Source organism: Elephantulus edwardii, unplaced genomic scaffold (assembly GCF_000299155.1).
Source record: "Elephantulus edwardii isolate Elephantulus edwardi_28Jun2011 unplaced genomic scaffold, EleEdw1.0 scaffold00011, whole genome shotgun sequence".
NCBI lineage: Eukaryota > Metazoa > Chordata > Mammalia > Macroscelidea > Macroscelididae > Elephantulus > Elephantulus edwardii.
In genome coordinates, this window is record NW_006399761.1 from 30,319,917 (window position 1) to 30,328,496 (window position 8,580).

Consider the following 8,580-nt stretch of genomic DNA (forward strand, 5'->3'; position numbering starts at 1 on the left):
AAACATTAAACTGCCTTCCAGAGTGATTAAACCACTTTACAATCCCAGTAACAGTGTATGAGAGTTCTTACAATTCTATATACTCTCCAACATTTATTGCTTGCTGTCCTGTTAAACTTTGACAATGCTACTGGGGTGAGGTGCTATCTCATTGTGGTTTTGATTTGCATCTCTGTTATTGCCAGTGAAGAACATAAAAGCTTCCCAAATTTTCAACCACAATGGAACAGATTGAGAAATTGTGGTACATTCATACAATGGAATACCATGCAACACTCAGGAGCAACAATATTAAAAAATACTAAACTTGGGAGAGTCTGGAGAGCATTCTGCTGAGTGAACTAACTTAGTCTTATAACCACAAATACTGCATAAGACCATTGTTGTAAAAATAGAAGGACAACTAGTAACACGTGTATGGGAATCCACGGGGAGAAGGGGTAGGGCAAAGGAGTGAGGATGGATAAGAGGCAAATCACAGTTTAGTGGATAGAGGGAGAAAGTAAAGGAAATGGGAAAAAATCAGTGGGTACTTGAAAAGATGGGAGAATGTTAGTGATTCATTTTATAAAATACAAAGTGTGGGAATGATAGTATGAAATGTAATGTCAATAAAGGAAAACATGAAATGCAAAAAAATAAACAAAAGTTTGCTGTGTACATGAATGAAACACAATGTAAATGAATAATAATATGCATATCAATAAAAATGTTATGTCTGTTTTAAAAAAGAACAACAAAATAAAAACAAATCTGGAAAGAAAAAAAAGTTTAGTATTTTCTCTCAGAACAATCTAGAAGTGGGGTCTAGAGCATAAGGTCTCTGAAAACCCACAGGAGGTTCAACTAAAAGTTTATCCTGATTTAAAAATGACTGCCTTTCCATGTCTGATATCCTTCTCCATGGATTGATCCCTTCTGGTACATGAGACAAAGTCTCATCCTCATTTCTAAGAAGCATTCTGAATGAACTTCTTTCAAGACTAATTTGTTCATTTTCTGGAAACCCAAGATATATTCACTATAGGAATCTGAAAATCAAAAGAGCAGTACTCTATCAGCATTTCTTAAGTTGAAGGAACTAAAGAACAAATTCAAGCTTCGAGTTGCAATACTTAAGGATGCTGTAGGCAGAATACTAAACAATCCAGAAAGTATTAAAATAAGATGGAAGAAGTACACAGAGTCACTGTACCAAAAAGAATTGGCTGACACAGAAGAATTTCAAGAAACAAATTATGATCAAGAAGCAATGGTGATGAAGGAGGAAGTTGAGGCTACTCTGAAGGACGTGGCAAAAAATAGGGCCACAGGAATTGACAGCATACCAATCGACATATTCAACAAACAAATGTTGCCCTGGACATGCTCAGCAGATGGTGTCAAGAAATCTGGAGGACAACTACTTGGTCAATGGACTGGAAGAGATCTAGATTTATTCCATTCCAATAAAGGTGACCTAACAGAGTGTGGAAATTATCATGCAATATCACACTCAAGCAAAATCCTGATAAAGATTATTCAGAAATGACTGGAATAGCACACTGACAGAGAACTACTAGAAACACAAGCTAGGTTTAGAAGAGGCCGTGGCACCAGAGACGTTATTGCCAATGGCAGACGGATATTGACAGAAAGCAAAGAGCATCAAAGGGATATCTATCTGCATTTCAAAGACATTTGACTGTGTAGATCACAACAAATTGTGGTTAACCTTGAGAAGAATGGGAATCCCAGAACAGTTAATTGTGCTTATGCAAAACCTATACTGTGATCATGAAGCAGTCCTCAGAATAGAGCAGGAAAACATTGCATGGTTCAAAATCAAGAAGGAAGTGTGTCTGGGATGTCTTCTGGCTCCATATGTTGTCAATATTCTATTTCTATATTCATAACAGATCATTCAGGAGGTTGGGCTTTATGAGGAGGAATGTGGCATCAAGATTGGAGGAAGACTTATTAACAACCTGCGTTATGCAGATGACACACACAGCCTTGCTTCCTGAAACTGAGAAGGATCTGAAGCACTTGCTGCTAAAAGTCACGGACTATAGTCTTCAATATGGATTGAAGCTCAAAATCAAGAAAACAAAGATTTCACCACTGGGCCAACTGACAGCACCATGATGGATGGAGAAGAGATTGAGTTTGTTAACAGTTATAGCTTGGTCGGCTCCTCAATCAACAATTTTGAAACCAGCAGTCAGGAAATCCAAAGGTGAATGAATTGCATTAAGTAAATTGCAGTCTAGAGACTAGGGTGCACCTAATCCAGCCCATGGTCTTCACAACTATTTATTTTGCATCAGAGAGCTGAATAACAACTAAGGAGGATAGAAGAAGAATTGCTGTCTTTGAGTTGTGGTGATGGAGAAGAAACTTGAGCATACCGTAGACCACCAAGAAAACAAATAAGTTTGTCTTGAATGGGTGAAACCAAGTTTCTCCTTGGAGGCTTTGATTCTGAAGCTCTACATACTTTGGATATTTGGCCAGGAGAGACCAATTCTTGGAGAAGGACATCATGCTTGAAAGGGTGGAGGGATTGCACAGACGAGGAAGACCTCAGATAAAATGGATTGATATAGTATCTAGAGCAATGGCCACTTCACAACACATAACAACAACAAAAGTAAAAATGTAATACATCCTTACAAAAATTAATTCCAACAAACAGCCATGGACTTTTTCAATATTTTTACCTTCAGAAAAGTTTCTTTTTGTTATTGTTTTTGTTTTGGGGGATTTGTTTTTTTTTTTAATTTCCATTCATTCATTGTTGCACCCTTCTCTCTGCCCACCCCTCCCCACCAATACACTCCTCTCTTTCCTCTCTTTGAAAAGTAAAAGAAAAATTCTTTCATTGTTTTACAATCCCTCTCCCAAGGTCCACTCCACTATGCAGTCTTGGCTCTGGACTTCTGTCATGACAATAATACCTAATCACATATCCTTTTTAAACAGTTTTCTCCCTCATATGTTTCAATGCAGTATACATTATTTATCTCATCTTTTTCAGTCTCCTCCCAACCCCAATGTCAGTCCCATTTTACAGTAGTGGCACCATGCAGTATTTGTCCTTTTGTGACTGAGATATTTCACTCAGCATAATGTCCTCCAGGGTCACCATTTTGAATAATATTGCATGAGTTCCTTGTTTTTCAATGCAGCGTATTATTCCATTGTGTGAATATAACACAGCTTCTCTATCCATTCATTTGTGAGTGGGCGCTTAGGTTGTTTCCAACTCCTTGCTATTGTTTTTGTTTTTTTGTTGTTTTTTTTTTTATTATTAAATGTTATTAGTTTTAATGAACATTTACAGGGATTTTGGGTTTTCATTCCTTCATTGCTGCACCATTCTCTCTACCCTCCTCCCCAGTTAACTCCTTGCTATTGTGGACAAAGCCGCGATAAACATGGGTGTGCATATATCTGCTTGGGTGGCAGTTACAATCTCTTTGGGATATATTCCCAGTAGTAGAATTGCTGAGTCAAATGGTATTTCTATTTGCAACTTTTTGAGAAAGCGCCACACCACCTTCCACACTAAAATAAAATTTTATTTTTATTGTGATTTTAACAAAAGTTTACAGAGAATTTATATTTTTATTCATTCTGTGTTGCACATTTTATCCCCCTCCCTCCATTTTCCTCCCCTAGTTTACCTTTTTTTTCTTTAGTCAGACAGGTTTTGCAATAATAAATGAATGAGGAAATAAATGAATGGAACCACAGGGGTTGACTGGGTAGGACACATTCCACCATAGTATATTTACTACTTCTTTCATATTCCAAATCAGAGCAGTTCTGTGATACTTCTAGAGGAAGATCAGGTGACCCAAGATGACACCCAAGACTCCTTAAGTTCTATTTTGAATATGAATGAGTGTGTTTGGAGCAATGCTGGGTAGTGTCATTGTCTACGTCTCTGCTGTTAGACGAATTTCTTTCAGGTTGTTACTCGCATAAAACTCCAGGAAAAGGATCAACTTAAATGCACCATTAAAAACGGTATATTAATAAAATGTTATGCACTATAGAATAAGAACTGACACATAGCTGACCCTCCAGCAGGTTTTCAGAAGCAGTTAATCCCAAGGGAGGAAATTGCCCATCCTTCTCCCATGGAGCAGCTGGAGATTTGAACCAGGTGTTTTGGGATTGCACGTGCAGCTTTTTGCATCTAGACCACCAGTGCTTCCTATTAGAATTACAAAAATAATTACTATCTGTGTTTATACAGAATAATTCTTCAATTCTTTGAACTGGACATTCAAGTTGAGAATCAAAGTGAGAACACAGAATTGTCTTTCCAGGTAAAGGTAGAAGGGAGTGGGTAAGAGCCAAAGCAGAAGAGAAAAGTTGTGATGTTTGATAATGCTACTGAAAAGTGAAGTATCTACACGTGGTGGTTATGGGGGGGGGTGTTAAACTTCCAGAAGTAGGAAGTGTATTTTCATTAAAATACACACTCTGTTGGGATTTTAACATCTTGGACTTACCCAGGCTGTGCCAAGAAAGTGAAAACTTGTGAGGAGCAAAACACTGAGAAATTTTTATTTGCAGCCATAAGTTATCCCATATGTTGGGAGAGTGATTTCTTGCACAACAGATCAAAACTTGAATTAACTGGGCTGTTTTCTGCAAGGAGAGAGGAGGAAGTAGACCTGGGTGGGCTTCAGTTTTGTGTCATAACCGGGGCTGAGGTGGAGCCTGCAGCAAATCATCTCAGGTCTGGATAGCCTTAGGTGGCTGAAAAATGATGACAGGAATGTCAATGGGACAAAGCAATAGGTTGGAAGGGGAAAGAACAAATAATGGAAAAAGAAAATAAGTGATTACCAGCCATGTTAGTAAATACAAAAAGGCACAAGAGAGAAGGGGGTGGGGGAGAGGAATTCCGTAGCAGGAGGTCAGGGGAAGGAAGGGGCATACATAACAGGTATTAAATACTTAGTGAGAGGGTCTTGATTATTGGAGGAAATCAAGGTAGTGTGGAAAATGATAAGACAAACAATGATGAGGAATGATCAGAAGAGAAATTTCTTGAGAGGCTGAAATAAAGAAGACATTTTTAAGTAGATAAGGAGCCAGGGGTCAGAGAAGGAGAGAGCAGGGCCCCAGATAAATGGCAATGGGTAATTTATTACCAGAAGAGGGGGAAAAATTAAATGAATTCTCTGCCTGAGTGTTCACAGAGGATAGGAGCAGATGCCAGAAACAGGCATAAATTTCCAGGAGGAGGAAGGAGACGTGCTTAAGGAAATCAAGATCAATAGAAGAGCCAGCCATCACAAAATTGCAAGGTTTCTGAAGTCTCCGGAAACTCCAGGGGCAGATATGGCTACCAGGCAGGCCCTGAAGAGAGAGAGTGGGAGCAGACTCAGGTACCTCACCCAGGACGTCAGCGAGCTGGGAAGGGAAGAGCAGGCTCAGTCCAGCGGAGGGAACCTGAGAGGAGTGGGCGATGATTCAGGGCTGCACTCAGCTTACACCGTGGGGAGGCAGGAACGCAGAGGAGGGATGACACCCAACCTCCCCTGCGTGACTGACATTTGCTCTTGGAAAAGCAGCTGTCAGTAAGGACTTCAGGTTGGCACTAAAGCGGATTCTCTCCAGGCCAGTTAGTCTCGCCTTCCCTTTAGCACCAAAGTGCTGGTGCCTGAGTGACCCAGGCTCTCTGGGGCTTCCAGCTGAGGAAAGCAGCAATAGGCTTCTAGGGAAGAAAAATCATGGGACAAGTGGGGAGGAAAGAAGGCAGTCTCTAGAGAATCAGGATTTCCTGGTTTGACCCTCAATGTTAACCTTATTCCTTAGCCACTTGAATATTTTTTTTTTATTCTGACTCTCCTTATGCTCCACTATGTAAGGAATTTCTTTGGTTTTTGCTGTATTGTACAGAGTTTTGTATGCTGCCTTAGGCATTTCCTTAAAGCTGCAGCAAAGAAATAGAAGAAGGTAAGGAGAAGGAATAGGAGGAAGGAAAAGAGAGCAAAAAGATGAGGGAGAGGTTGTTCATTTACCTCAAGGATGAGAATGAGAATATCCACTGGTTTAAATAAGAAACCAGTTAGAGGGAAAGGTATAAAGCAAATCATATAACAAGGATAGAGTTGGATCAAAGTGCAGAAGGAAAACTAGCAAACCAGTCTGTAAGAAACAAAGAGCAAAGTTGAGGCTGCATATTGGTAAGAAGGAAAGGTGGTCTTGGCACAGTGGTTTAGCACTCAGCTGAAAATGGAAAGGCTAGCTGTTTGAACTATCTATCTGCTCTGAGAAAGAAAGATGTATTGTTTGTTTCGTTAAAGATTCACAGCCTTGGAAGTCTTCTGAGTATTCTACTATATCTTCTGAAGAGATTGGCCTAGGCTCCACTCTGGTGGTGAATTGGGTTGAGGAGGAAGCAGCCAGTGAGAGGGAATGAGAAGTGCTCAGGGAAGGCAAGGCAAGATGTTTCTGAATGGATTGTTGGAAAGGGTAGAACTATAGTAAAAGAAACGAAGAAAATCATTGTCAGGCTCTGAAAAAAAAGATTTAAACTTGACCTTAAAAAGAGTACTAAGAGACAAGTAACTAGGAAGCTGCCCTGCAAACCCAAAAGCATATGGTTCAAATCCACCAGGTGCTCTGCTGGAGGAGGGGCAGTCTCCTCCTGTGCCTACTGGATCAGATTTGACAGTCTGCAATAACATTTGAGAGAGTGAGGGAGGGGAGAGGGAGAAAGAGAAGGGTAATCAAGCTGTGGAGAGAGAGGTATGACATGAAACCAGAAAAGTAAGCAAAGAGGAAGAGAGAAATTTAGGGATAATTGAAATAATTTAGCAATCCCTGCCAGTGCCTTTTAGTGAAGTCTGGTCACGACATTAATTCTATCAAAATCAAAACTACTCTTTTGTGAAGAATGAGCACACATACACATACGTATCAGCGTAAATGAATTTAAGTTGGCTTTGGGGAAGGAAGGAAGAAATGTAATCCATGAATCTTGCTATTAGAAGACTGAATCTTGTTCTAATATTCTAGTTATTTGACCTAAAATTTAATAACTAATAAATTTTACACAGGAATAATTAAAATTCCACACTCAGATAAGCAAGACTGGCTTTAAAAATGTTTTGCTTACAATTTTAATGAAAAACAAACCAAAACAAAACAAGAGTTAGCTTAGGTTAGCCATCTCACCAACAAAGAAAATAATACACTACAATAATTCAATCTGTTTATTTCACAAAGTTTTGAGAACAGAAAGACCAAAATGGTGGAAACTGGTGATTTTTCCATTAGAATATGACTCTTTCATGAAATATGTCAGAATGATGCATTGCCATATCAATTACTATTATAAACACACACACACACACACACACACACACACAGTTGTTGCTGTGTACTGTTGAGTTAGAACTGGCCCATAGTTGACCCTCTGGCAGGTTTTCGGAAGCAGTTAATTGCATAGGAGGAGATTGCCCATCCTTCTCCCACGGAGCAGCTGGTGGATTCAAACTCCGTGCCTTTGGGATTGTAGCACAGCTTCTTGCCACTGACCCTCCATATACACATATGTATTGTTGTACAACCTTGAGTGGAAACTGACTTTTAGGTGACCCTCGTCTTACTGCAGGTTTTTAGAAGCAGTTAATCACACATAAAGAGATTGTCTGGTGGATTCAAACCATGTACCTTTGGGATTGCAGCACAGCTTCTTACCACTAGGCCACCAAAGGTATTCAGAGGCTATAAATCACATGAGAGGAGATTAGATTGCCCGTCTTTCCCCCCCCGGAGCTGCTGGCAGATTCGCAGTGCATGCCTCTGGATTGACAGTGCATTTTCTTTTCCAGTAGGCCACCAAAGCTATATGTCAATATGTAAATGTATTCACATACGTATCTGTGCAATAAAAGACATATTTTATGTTTATGTGTTCACATACATTTTATTCCCTCTTTCTACAGGCAGTGTCGATCTGTTACACATTTCTCAGTTAGAAATTTCTGTCCTACTCCTTTATTTCCTAATATTTAATACAAAGTAAAGATCAAAATATTTTTACACGTATATTGTAAAGAAAATGCAATCTGAGAAGGATCCACAAAATAACAAAGTAAGTTAAATTAAAACAAGAATGTGAGTGTTCATATATACTAATGACAAGAAATAAGTTGACTGACTCCAGTTCATAAAAACAGTGAGTCTAGAAAACAATATCCCTAGCATGTCTTTCCTCCTCTGTATCATTCCCCGTACTCCAACACACACAAGTACATGCAGGCAGGATACTGGGTAAGGCACAGGAAGTCCTGAGACCGCATGTTGGAGGGACATTATCAGCCAAAATCAACTCAATTTCAGTGACTAACTATAGAAAAGCAATCCATGAGCAACGTCTAGCACTTTATATTTGTTGCTGGTCGAGCAGCTAAATTTTAAAATTTGTGATTCAGGTTCCCAGTCTCTCCACAACCTCGCCAGCATTTGTTGCTTGCTGTTCTGTTAAATTTTGCTAGTCTTACTGGAACCTGATTCACTGTTGGTGGGAGTGTAAAGTGGTGCAACCACTGTGGAAAGCATTGTGGC